Raw genomic sequence first — 13,966 nt, 5'->3', positions numbered from 1 at the left:
GGATTTTCCTCCAGAATTGCGCTATCTTTGGACAACTCCAAAAGTAGTGCAACAGGTCCGCATTTAGCTTGTGACATTTTGGGCATAGATTTTGATGTTGAGACCCTTTAGCCATTCTAGCTGGGGTTAGATAGAAATTGTTAATTATCTTATATTGTGTCTCTCTTAAATTTATTCTGTCTGTTGCCTCTAATGTCCTTCTCAAACTGTCTGTTCTGTCTTTGTATTGAATTCCTGGAAAGTAGTTTAGATATTTCTGTTTAATCTGATTTATATGTAGTTCTCCTTCCCTATTCATGATATAGTAGTACCAGATTGATATTGTTCGAATACCCGCTTTATATAGTGTAATTCCTGAATCAGTGATTGGCTGTGCCCAATCCTTACCAAACCTTTTTTCATATTCGCTTATTAGATGCCGAACCTGCAAGTATGCGTAAAAGTGTTTTGAGGGCAAATTATATTCATTTGCCAGACTTGCATATGATTTAATTGATCCCAATTGTGTTTCTTTCAGTTGTGATACATATATTAACCCCTTTCTTTTCCATTCATAAAATAACTCATTACTATATCCTGGTGAAAAGCTGTTTGGAGATTTGAAACTCTTGCCCCAATATTTTGCAATATTTTTGCCACTCAAGCACTATATTTGCGATTGTAATTAACCTGCTTACGTTGCTTGGTAATTGTTTATGTGGATGGTGGAGAATAGCTTGCAAGTCAAATGGTTTTATTAACTCCAATTCCTGTTCGTAATATGTAACATAGTCTGCTTTACTGAGCCAATCTATCCCATATTTAACTAAAGACACTAAATTATAATACTTTATATTGGGACACGCAAAACCTCCAAACTGCTTCTCCTGGGCCAACTTACTAAGGGCTATACGTGACGTCTTTTTCCCCCATATAAAAAAAGCACATGCTTTATTGTATCTATCAATATCTTTTTTTCTGCATTAAAAAGGGTAGATTCTGTAGTAAGAACAGAAGTTTTGGAAATATGATTGTTTTTACCACATTTACACGAGCTGATATAGATAGATAGTATAAATTCCATTTACCAAGATCATAATGTATATTCTGAAAGATATCTTTAAAATTAAGCTGGTACCATTCAGCAGGGTTCTTGCTGATCCTGATTCCTAAATAGTTAATACTTTGCACTTCTTTACACGCATCTGAGTAGCTATTTCTGTTTTTGATGATCCATAGTATTTCTGATTTACTTAAATTAATTTTATACCCTGAGAATGAGCTGAATATTCTTATTATCTCCATAAAACGAGGGATACTCTGTCTTGTATGCTGTAAGAATATTAATAGATCATCAGCATATAATGAAATAGATACTTTCTGTTTCCCTAGTAAGACCGGAAGGAGGATCTTTCTTATATATATAGCTAGTGGTTCTAGTGCTATATCGAATAGTAATGGTGATAGGGGACAGCCCTGTCGTGTTCCTTTTCCCAGTATGATATTCTGTGATAGTTCTCTGTTTATAAACAGTTGGGATCTAGGTTTATTATATACTAACCCAATCAGGTCAACCAGGGCACCGGAGAAACCAAACCTTCTCATTGCATTTGTTAAATGGTCCCAGATTATTGAGTCAAATGCCTTCTCAGCATCCAGGGTGACTAATGCTATGTCTTCCCCCTTATATTTGTCTCCGGTGTCCTGGCCGACCTGATGGAGGTAGTCCACGGTGGTGAGTACCCTACGCATGTTTCGGACTGGATTTCTCCCAGGAATAAAACCTGCCAGGTCAGGATGTATAATATCCGTGATTGAGTTTTTCAGTCTGTCTGCAATGAGAGACATTAAAATTTTATAATCGTGGTTTAGGAGGGAAATCGGGCGATATGACGCTACGTTTGTTGGGTCCTTCGCTTTTATGTGGATTAATGTAATTACTGAGTCGGCAAAATAGGTTGACTTCATGTCCTTCTTTAAATAATAATGGTTAAATAATTTAGTTAATGTGGCACAAATCTCTGCTGCAGTTATTTTGTAAAATTCTGCTGATAAGCCGACTGGCCCTGGGGCTTTACCTGATTTAGACCTTTTTATTGCGCTTAATATTTCCAACTCAGTAATAGGAGCATTAATAACCTGTAGGGCTTCCTGTGAAATTTGAGGTATGTCCAACCCCAGCCAGAATTGTTCTTTCTGTCTCTCATTCACCTCCTCCCTGGCATATAACTTGCTATAATAATCATAAAATACGCCTCTAATTTCATCAGCATTGGTGTATAATTTCTCCTCTGATCTAATAGCAAGGATTTGATTTGATTTCTTCCTAAACTTAACTAGCTTGGCCAAGTGTTTAGCGGATATCCCCTGGAAACCCTGAAACGTGGCCCTGTTTTTTAACTCCTCCTGAGCCCCCATTTTTAAAAAAAAATATTCCCTTTCTATTCTTGCCTCTTTATATTTGACCCAAGTGTCAATATTAGGTGATCTGAGATATTTTGCATATTTATTTCTGAGTTGGTTTGACAGCTGAGTTTCTCTCGCTTTATTCTTCATATTCCTTTTAACCATATATGCTTTCACCTCCCCACGGATGACCGCTTTGCCCGCTTCCCAGAACACCTCAGTTTTATCTGCATATTCCAAATTTTGTATGGAATATTCTCTCCATTTTTGCTTCAACCAATTTTCAAATTGTATATTATTGATCATATAATGAGGAAAACGAAAAAGTGTTTGATGGTTTTTTGGAGGGAATATTCAACACAATTTTCATGCTGATAATCGCGTGATCAGATAGGACTATATCTGCAATCTGTGATTCAATTTTATGGTTCATAATCTGCTCCTCTAATAAGATCAAATCTATTTGAGAGAAATTTTTATGAGCACCCGATTCACAGGTGTATTCACGGGCGTCTGGATGTTGTATCCGCCAAGCATCGTGTAATTTTAGAATGCCAATAAAGTTCCAAAAATACTTTGCCTCTCTATAGTTAGCTGCCCTCCGACGAATTTTGTATCTATCTAGGTCTGGACACAATGTATTGTTAAAGTCCCCTGCTACGATCAGATTCTGCCCAATATATGGGGATAGAACCTTTTTCAGCTTCTCCCAGAAATTAGAATCCCATTTATTTGGCGCATAGATATTACATAGCGTCCAAATATTATCGTCTATTTTCAATTGCAGCAAGATATATCTCCCTTCTGGGTCTAATTCTTGTTTATTTATAGTATAAGACAGTTCCCTCCCAAGCATGATCGCTACTCCTCTTTTTCGTTTCTCACACTGAGTTGCAATTATTTCAGCAATCCAGTTTGTTTTCAATTTTCCTATCTCTGTCTTTTTTAGATGTAATTCTTGAAAAAAAATAATGTCTGGCTTGTGTTTCCTGGCCTCTTTAAGAATATTTTTACGTTTGATAGGGGATGTTATTCCGCCCACATTCCAAGAAATTAGTTTTAATGTGCTATTCATTTATAACTATTCACTATCTTTTTAATAATAAAAATTGAGAGAAAAAAACAAAACAAAAAAACACAAAAGGTCTCTCCACCTTACTCCCCCTCCCCTCCCGTGAATCAGAACCATCACCCCCATTCAATTCTCTGCTATGTGTCTGCTTACTTACTCAAATTATCTCACACTTCAATGTTATTTTCTCGACAAAATTATTTTTCTTCATCTACTGTATTTAATGCAAAGGCACCATCCATGCCCAGGACTGTTATTTTAGCAGGGTATTTCATGGTCGCTTTCAACCCTGCCTTAATTAAACCCGAGCAGAATGGTGCCATCGCACGTCTCTTTGCCGAAGTTTCTATTGAAAAATCTTGGAAAAGGAGAATCTGTTTTGTGTTTATAGTGAGTGTTTGAACTTTCCTATAATTCTGCATAATTTTCACTTTGTCCTGAAAGTTTAGGTACTTTATAAGGACCATTCTAGGCCGCGCACTACCATCTTTTAGCTGTCTCACTGTACCCACCCTATGTGCCCGTTCTACCTGAAAGCTTCCGTCCACTGCTTGTAAACCTAATAATTTTGGTAGTGTGTATGCACTAAATGTTAAAAGATCCTCATATTCTCTATACTCTGGAAGTCCAATTACCCGTACATTGCTGCGTCTGGACCTGTCCTCTAGATCCTCTATTTTAGCTCTTAATACCTTTATCTCATCTGTATGTGTCTCCAGGGCAGCCTCCTGCTTAAAATTCCTATCTTCAATATTTGAAATTCTGGATTCTACTTCCATAATTCTAGTGGAAAATTGCTTTATATCATTTGATAACTCTGAAATCTCACTTTTTATCAAATCAAATTGTGGCAAGATCAAATCTGCCAACTGATTCGTAGTTAATTGCTTTTCCATATTTGTCTCAGGGCTTCTAAAAGTTACCTCTTGGATATTCTCTTGTGAGGACTTTTGTGTTTTATCCCTTTTTAAAGGCATAGCTGGAGATTTATTCTTAGTATTTGTGATATATTTCTCCATCAATTCAGCTATAGAAAACTTTTTCAGACACAATCTTTCAATTTAACACAATATGTGAAGACTTAGCTATATACTTTAGATTCGCCTTTTCTTACAATTACTTCTTAATACTTTAGACCTTTAAGCCTGATATAGATTAATCAGAGAGGCCACCTATGGTAGCTTTCAGGAGCTAGGCAAAAAATACGCACTGAAATATGAGATTTCACAATTCAACACAGATATCTATGGCTTATATCACAATTTATGCTGCGAACAAAAACATTTGTAATATACACCTCATAATATTGCTTCTCAGAAATTTTTACATTTTTAGGGTGATTCTGTCTGCAAACCTCACCGCTAACATGGGTATATAAATGCTTACACCAGCCCTAAAAAAATAGGGAAAAAAAACCCAAACCAATATTAAAAAGAAAAGACTTAAATAACCACAGCCGTGAAAAAACACTCTGCAGAGTACCATGTAAACTTGGTCAGCACAGTTCAACTGTATCCTAGGATATACTGATACCAGGCTCTATTTCAATGTTCACATAACTTGATATAACAACAGTCCTTTTGTAAAGAATCTCAGAATCATATCAGTAACCTGTAGTCTCCTGTTTTGGCCAGACCTACTATAGCTGTTCTTCAGGCACCCTTTGTTGTCAGCAAAAAAAAAAACAAAAAAAAAAACAAAACACTCCAACAAAACGTTCAATACTCAGTGCCCCTTTTCCTTAGGCTATGAGCTTATGCCTTCACCTTGGACTTTAAAGTTTCCAGACTAGCTTTCTGAGCACTAGAGTAGGTCGGGCCATAAACAGAAATAACACATTCTGTAAAAATTATTCAGAGTATATCTGACAGGCAGTCAGCAATGCTCTATTATTCTGGGACTCACAGAGCCCGGCGATTATTTTGCTAATTGATCTTTAACAAGTCCCTTTGCCTCCCTGATGCTGAGGTTTTCTGTGCTATGTGGTGAATAGCGAGACTTTCTATCCCCGCCTCTTGATTTTCACACTTTCTTATAGCGGGTCTCACCCCGGCACAAACTCCAGAACTCAGCAAATTGTTTTACTTACCCCCCTTAGTCTTCACGGCTTCGGGATTACAGGCCTCCGGCGTCCTCCACTCTCACAGGGGCCTCTGGCATTCTCGCAGCTCTCTGCCTCGCTGCATCGCCGCCCAACCTCAACAAGCACTTGGCGCTCGGACGTGACGTCAAACCAACTCGCCGACTTACGGAAGGGGGGTAAGGGGGGGTACGCAGTCTCCAGACGTTTATGTCGGATCCCAGCATCCACTCTCCGCCCGGCCGGTATGTACCTGTTAGGTAGACCCCAACTCCTGCTCACTTTCAGGGGATTGTCCGTCCCCAGGCGGCACTCCACTTACACCGCTCCGCTGCTATGCTGAACTGTAGCTGCTCTGTCCCGGTTGAGATACCTCTCCCCCTGGGCAGCGTCCTCCATTCTCAGCTACTTGTATGGAGTGTTGTTCTCACCCATTGCGGACTTGTCAATGCAGTCTTGTCGAGGCTTTGCTTCCATTTATCAGTTTCAGGCAGTCGGGTATTCAGGCAGTCGGGTATCTGCTTTGCCAGCTTTACAGCCGGTTCCTTGATGCCTTGAATCAGAGGCTTGTATTTTTATGCTTGTGGCTGGTCCCATTCAGCCTGTTGGGAATCAGAGGGCTTCCTTCTGCCACTTATCCTCCTCGGGCAGGGTACACAGCTTTCTCCCCCGCAATAAGGCTCTGTGGCTTGGGAGCTTAGAAGTTTTACCGCTCCACACACAGGTGAGCTTGAGCGTGCACCACCTCCACCACGCTCCGCCCACAGGAAGCCGTTTTTTTGTAATTTTAGTGTTCATTAGTTTTTGTAATTGTAGTTTTAATTTTTTAGTAATCTTAGGTTTTTTATTTTTAGTAATGTTAGGTTTTTTATTTTTAGTAATGTTAGGTTTTTTATTTTTAGTAATGTTAGGTTTTATTAGTGTAAGCTTGGGTTTTATTTTTATTTCACAGGTAAGTTTGTATTTATTTTTAAATAGGTAGTTAGTTAATAATTGTAACTTTAATTTAAGTCTATTTTAATTATGTTAAAGTTAGGGGGTGCTAGGTTTAGGGGTTAATAGTTTAATTTAGGTTGTTGCGACGTGGGGGCCGGCGGTTTAGGGGTTAATAGGTTTAGTTAGTGTTTTAGTTAGTGTTGCCAATGTGGGTGTATGGCGGTTTAGGTGTTAATTAGTGATGTTGCGAATAGTTCGCCGGCGAATAGTTCCCGGCGAACATAGCATGTTCGCATTCGCCGCGGCGGGCGAACATATGCGATGTTCGATCCGCCCTCTATTCGTCATCATTGAGTAATACTTTGACCCTGTACCTCACAGTCAGAAGACACATTCCAGCCAGTCAGGAGCAGACACTCCATCCCAGACCCTCCTACCTCCTGGATAGCATCCATTTTAGATTCATTTGGAAGCTGCATTCTTAGTGAGAGGAGGGACAGTGTAGCTGCTGCTGATTTAAAACGGGAAATTGATAGCTAGGCTAGTGTATTCAATGTCCAATACAGTCCTGAAGGACTCATCTGATCTCTGCTGTAAGGACAGCACCCCAAAAAACCCTTTTTAGGGCTAGAACATAAGTCTGCTTTTTTTTTTCCTGTGTAATCTAATTGCAGTTGCCTGCCTGCCTACCAGCATGTGTGTCAGGCTCACAGCGTATACCTTGCCCAGTGCCACCACTCATATCTGGGGTAACAGTGCGTTTCAGTGCGTTTCAGAGCCTGCCTGCCAGGGCACAGTGTCACCCCAGTGCAACTCATATCTGGTGTAACAGTAGTGTAGATTTAAAAAAAAACAACACTTTTTTGACTGTGTTAAATAATAGCAGTCATTTTCCTTCACACGTGTGCGTTTCAGGGCCTGCCTGCCAGGGCACAGTGTCACCCCAGTGCAACTCATATCTGGTGTAACAGTAGTGTAGATTTAAAAAAAACAACACTTTTTTGACTGTGTTAGATAATAGCAGTCAGTTTCCTTCACACGTGTGCGTTTCAGGGCCTGCCTGCCAGGGCACAGTGTCACCCCAGTGCAACTCATATCTGGTGTAACAGTAGTGTAGATTTAAAAAAAAAAAAAAAACAACACTTTTTTGACTGTGTTAAATAATAGCAGTCAGTTTCCTTCACACGTGTGAGTTTCAGGGCCTGCCTGCCAGGGCACAGTGTCACCCCAGTGCAACTCATATCTGGTGTAACAGTAGTGTAGATTTAAAAAAAAAAACAACAACACTTTTTTGACTGTGTTAAATAATAGCAGTTTCCTTAACACGTGTGCGTTTCAGGGCCTGCCTGCCAGGGCACAGTGTCACCCCAGTGCAACTCATATCTGGTGTAACAGTAGTGTAGATTTAAAAAAAAACAACACTTTTTTGACTGTGTTAAATAATAGCAGTCAGTTTCCTTCACACGTGTGCGTTTCAGGGCCTGCCTGCCAGGGCACAGTGTCACCCCAATGCAACTCATATCTGGTGTAACAGTAGTGTAGATTTAAAAAAAAACATCCTCCTCCAGCTTAGCTTCGGGCACCTCTCAAGTTACCACTCGCCCGCCTGCCGCCACCACCAACACTAGCACCACAGCCGCTTCACTTGATCTGTCAGAGGAGTTATTTACACATCAGTTGGAAGAAATGAGTGATGCGCAACTATTACTGTCAGTTTCCTTCACACGTGTGCGTTTCAGGGCCTGCCTGCCAGGGCACAGTGTCACCCCAGTGCAACTCATATCTGGTGTAACAGTAGTGTAGATTTAAAAAAAAAAACACTTTTTTGACTGTGTTAAATAATAGCAGTCAGTTTCCTTCACACGTGTGCGTTTCAGTGCCTGCCAGGGCACAGTGTCACACCAGTGCAACTCATATCTGGTGTAACAGTAGTGTACATTTTAAAAAATAGCAGTCAGTTTCCTTCACAATATGTAATAGATTGAATAGCAGTTAGTTGTCTGCAAGCGTGTGTGTCAGGCCTACAGCGTCTACTCTGCCAACTTCTGCCAGTGCACAGTGCTACTCATATCTGTTGTCACTGTAGCTTGCATGCATAGTACCACCAATCGAAAAAAAAATGACAGGCAGAGGCAGGCCACCCCGCAGGGGCCGTCGTGTTCGTGGTGCTGTGATTCCCTTTGGCCCTAGAATAATGCCCAGTGTTCAGAGGCCACGTACCCCGAACTCGAACATTTCTGAGGACATAGTTGACTGGCTAACACAAGACACCCAATCTTCTACAGCTTCCGCTCGGAACCTTGACGCACCATCCTCCTCCAGCTTAGCTTCGGGCACCTCTCAAGTTACCACTCGCCTGCCTGCCGCCACCACCAACACTAGCACCACAGCCGCTTCACTTGATCTGTCAGAGGAGTTATTTACACATCAGTTGGAAGAAATGAGTGATGCGCAACTATTACTGTCAGTTTCTTTCACACGTGTGCGTTTCAGGGCCTGCCTGCCAGGGCACAGTGTCACCCCAGTGCAACTCATATCTGGTGTAACAGTAGTGTAGATTTAAAAAAAAAAAACACTTTTTTGACTGTGTTAAATAATAGCAGTCAGTTTCCTTCACACGTGTGCGTTTCAGTGCCTGCCAGGGCACAGTGTCACACCAGTGCAACTCATATCTGGTGTAACAGTAGTGTACATTTTAAAAAAAAAAACACTTTTTTGACTGTGTTAAATAATAGCAGTCAGTTTCCTTCACAATATGTAATAGATTGAATAGCAGTTAGTTGCCTGCAAGCGTGTGTGTCAGGCCTACAGCGTCTACTCTGCCAACTTCTGCCAGTGCACAGTGCTACTCATATCTGTTGTCACAGTAGCTTACATGCAAAGTACCACCAATCGAAAAAAAAATGACAGGCAGAGGCAGGCCACCCCGCAGGGGCCGTCGTGTTTGTGGTGCTGTGATTCCCTTTGGCCCTAGAATAATGCCCAGTGTTCAGAGGCCACGTACCCCGAACTCGAACATTTCTGAGGACATAGTTGACTGGCTAACACAGGACACCCAATCTTCTACAGCTTCAGCCAATCGGATTGAACTTGATTCTGATTGGCTGATTCCATCAGCCAATCAGAATATTCCTACCTTAATTCCGATTGGCTGATAGAATCCTATCAGCCAATCGGAATTCGAGGGACGCCATCTTGGATGACGTCATTTAAAGGAACCGTCATTCGTCGTCTAGTCGTCGGTTGAAGAGGATGTTCTGCGTCGGCTTGGAAGAAGATGGTTCCGCTCCGCTCCAGAAGAAAGAAGATTGAAGATGCAGCTTGATAGAAGACTTCATCCAGATGATGGACTTCCGACTTCAGCCCGAGGATGGATTTCTTCAGTCGCCGCTTGGATCCAGACTTCAGCCCGAGGATGGACGTCGCTCTTCAGCCCCCCGCTTGGGCTTGGATCAACACTTCCGAGGACCGATCGGTGAACCTGGTATGGGGAAGATAAGGTAGGAAGATCTTCAGGGGCTTAGTGTTAGGTTTATTTAAGGGGGGTTTGGGTTAGATTAGGGGTATGTGGGTGGTGGGTTGTAATGTTGGGGGGGGTATTGTATGTTTTTTTTTTACAGGCAAAAGAGCTGAATTCTTTGGGGCATGCCCCGCAAAGGGCCCTGGTAAGGTAAAGAGCTTTGAACTTTTGTAATTTAGAATAGGGTAGGGCATTTTTTTTATTTTGGGGGGCTTTGTTATTTTATTAGGGGGCTTAGAGTAGGTGTAATTAGTTTAAAATTGTTGTAATATTTTTCTAATGTTTGTAAATATTTTTTTATTTTTCGTAACTTAGTTCTTTTTTATTTTTTGTACTTTAGTTAGTTTATTTCATTGTATTTATTTGTAGATATTGTATTTAAATAATTTATTGATAGTGTAGTGTTAGGTTTAATTGTAGGTAATTGTAGGTATTTTATTTAATTAATTTATTGATAGTCTAGTGTTAGGTTTAATTGTAACTTAGGTTAGGATTTATTTTACAGGTAATTTGTAATTATTTTAACTATTTTAGCTATTAAATAGTTAAGAACTATTTAATAGCTATTGTACCTGGTTAAAATAAATACCAAGTTACCTGTAAAATAAATATAAATCCTAAAATAGCTATAATATAAATATAATTTATATTGTAGCTATATTAGGATTTATTTTACAGGTAAGTATTTAGCTTTAAATAGGAATAATTTATTTAATAAGAGTTAATTAATTTCGTTAGATTTAAATTATATTTAATTTAGGGGGGTGTTAGTGTTAGGGTTAGACTTAGCTTTAGGGGTTAATACATTTATTAGAATAACGGTGAGCTCCAGTCGTCAGATTAGGGGTTAATGTTTGAATTTAGGTGTCGGCGATGTTAGGGAGGGCAGATTAGGGGTTAATACTATTTATTATAGGGTTAGTGAGGCGGATTAGGGGTTAATAACTTTATTATAATAGCGGTGCGGTCCGGTCGGCAGATTAGGGGTTAATAAGTGTAGGCAGGTGGAGGCAACGTTGTGGGGGGCAGATTAGGGGTTAATAAATATAATATAGGGGTCGGCGGTGTTAGGGGCAGCAGATTAGGGGTACATAGGGATAATGTAAGTAGCGGCGGTTTACGGAGCGGAAGATTAGGGGTTAATAATAATATGCAGGGGTCAGCGATAGCGGGGGCGGCAGATTAGGGGTTAATAAGTGTAAGGTTAGGGGTGTTTAGACTCGGGGTACATGTTAGAGTGTTAGGTGCAGACGTAGGAAGTGTTTCCCCATAGCAAACAATGGGGCTGCGTTAGGAGCTGAACGCGGCTTTTTTGCAGGTGTTAGGTTTTTTTTAAGCTCAAACAGCCCCATTGTTTCCTATGGGGGAATCGTGCACGAGCACGTTTTTGAGGCTGGCGTGGAGCCTAACGCAGCCATTCTGTGGACTCTCAATACCAGAGTTATTTTAAAGGTGCGGCCAGAAAAAAGCCAGCGTTAGCGACAAAACTCTAAATCTAGCCGTTAGGATTTATTTTTATTTTACAGGCAAGTTTGTATTTATTTTAACTAGGTAGAATAGTTATTAAATAGTTATTAACTATTTAATAACTACCTAGTTAAAATATAGACAAATTTACCTATAAAATAAAACCTAACCTAAGTTACACTAACACCTAACACTACACTATAATTAAATAAATTAACTAAATTAAATACAATTACCTACATTAAATTAGCTAAAATACAAAAAACTAATTACAGAAATTTAAACTAATTACACCTAATCTAATAGCCCTATTAAAATAAAAAAGCCCCCCCCCCCAAAAAAAAAAAAAAAAACCTAGCCTAAACTAAACTACCAATAGCCCTTAAAAGGGCCTTTTATGGGGCATTGCCCCAAAGTAATCAGCACTTTTACCTGTAAAAAAAAAAATACAAACAACCCCCCAACAGTAAAACCCACCACCCACACAACCAACCCCCCAAATAAAATACTAGCTAAAAAAACCTAAGCTCCCCATTAAGGGCATTTGGATGGGCATTGCCCTTAAAAGGGCAGTTAGCTCTTTTGCCGCCCAAACCCTAATTTAAAAAAAAAAAAAAAAAAAATACACCCTTAAAAAACCTAACACTAACCCCCTGAAGATCGACTTACCGGGAGACGTCTTCATCCAAGCCGGGCGAAATGGTCCTCCAGACGGGCAGAAGTCTTCATCCAAGCCGGGCAGAAGTGGTCCTCCAGACGGGCAGAAGTCTTCATCCAGACGGCATCTTCTATCTTCATCCATCCGATGCGGAGCGGCTCCTTCTTCAAGACATCCGGTGCGGAGCATCCTCTTCAAACGACGGCTTCTTACTGAATGACTGTTCCTTTAAGTAACGTCATCCAAGATGGCATCCATTAGATTCCGATTGGCTGATAGAATTCTATCAGCCAATAGGAATTAAGGTAGAAAAAATCCTTTTGGCTGATGCAATCAGCCAATAGGATTGAAGTTCAATCCTATTGGCTGATCCAATCAGCCAATAGGATTGAGCTCACATTCTATTGGCTGATTGGAACAGCCAATAGAATGCAAGCTCAATCCTTTTGGCTGATTGGATCAGCCAATAGGATTGAACTTCTATCCTATTGGCTGATTACATAAGCCAATAGGATTTTTTCTACCTTAATTCCCATTGGCTGATAGAATTCTATCAGCCAATTGGAATCTTTAGGGACGCCATCTTGGATGGCGTCACTTAAAGGTACCTTCATTCTGTTTTAATCGTCGGATGAAGAGGATGCTTCGCGTCAGATGTCTTGAAGATGAACCCGCTCCGCGCCGGATGGATGAAGATAGAAGATGCTGTCTGGATGAAGACTTCTGCCCGTCTGGAGGACAACTTCTGCCCAGCTTGCATGAAGACTGCTTCCCGTCTGGAGGACCACTTCGCCCAGCTTGGATGAAGACGTCTCCTGGTAAGACGATCTTCAGGGGGTTAGTGTTTTTTTAAGGGTGTATTGGGTTGGTTTTATTTTTTAGATTAGGGTTTGGGCGGCAAAAGAGCTAACTGCCCTTTTAAGGGCAATGCCCATCCAAATGCCCTTTTCAGGTCAATGGGGAGCTTAGGTTTTTTGGCTAGTATTTTATTTGGGGTTTGGTTGTGTGGGTGGTGGGTTTTACTGTTGGGGGGGTTGTTTGTATTTTTTTTTACAGGTAAAAGAGCTGATTACTTTGGGGCAATTCCCCGCAAAATGCCCTTTTAAGGGCTATTGGTAGTTTAGTTTACGCTAGGGTTTTTTTTATTTTGGGGGGGGCTTTTTTATTTAATAGGGCTATTAGATTAGGTGTAATTAGTTTAAATTTCTGTAATTTGTTTATTATTTTCTGTAATTTAGTGTTGTTTTTTTTTTACTTTAGCTAATTTAATTTAATGTAGGTAATTGTATTTAATTTAGTTAATTTATTTAATTATAGTGTAGTGTTAGGTGTTACTTAGGTTAGGTTTTATTTTACAGGTAAATTTGTCTTTATTTTAACTAGGTAGTTATTAAATAGTTAATAACTATTTAATAACTATTCTACCTAGTTAAAATAAATACAAACTTGCCTGTAAAATAAAAATAAATCCTTAACTAGCTACAATGTAACTATTAGTTATATTGTAGCTAGCTTAGGGTTAATTTTATAGGTATTTAGTTTTAAATAGGAATAATTTAGTTAATGATAGTAAGAGTTATTTAAATTATATTTAAGCTGGGGTTTAGGGTTAGACTTAGGTTTAGGGGTTAATAACTTTAATATAGTGGCGACGACGTTGGGGGTGGCAGATTAGGGGTTAATAAATTTAGGTAGGTGGCGGTGATGCTAGGGCCAGCAGATTAGGGTTTAATAATATTTAACTAATGTTTGCGAGGCAGGAGTGCGGCGGTTTAGGGGTTAATATGTTTATTATAGTGGCGGCGACGTTGGGGGCGGCATATTAGGGGTTAATAAGTGTAGGTAGGT

Source organism: Bombina bombina, chromosome 7, assembly GCF_027579735.1.
Source record: "Bombina bombina isolate aBomBom1 chromosome 7, aBomBom1.pri, whole genome shotgun sequence".
In the NCBI taxonomy this organism is placed as follows: domain Eukaryota; kingdom Metazoa; phylum Chordata; class Amphibia; order Anura; family Bombinatoridae; genus Bombina; species Bombina bombina.
The sequence above is the reverse complement of the archived record's forward strand: the minus strand, read 5'-3'. Positions refer to the sequence as shown.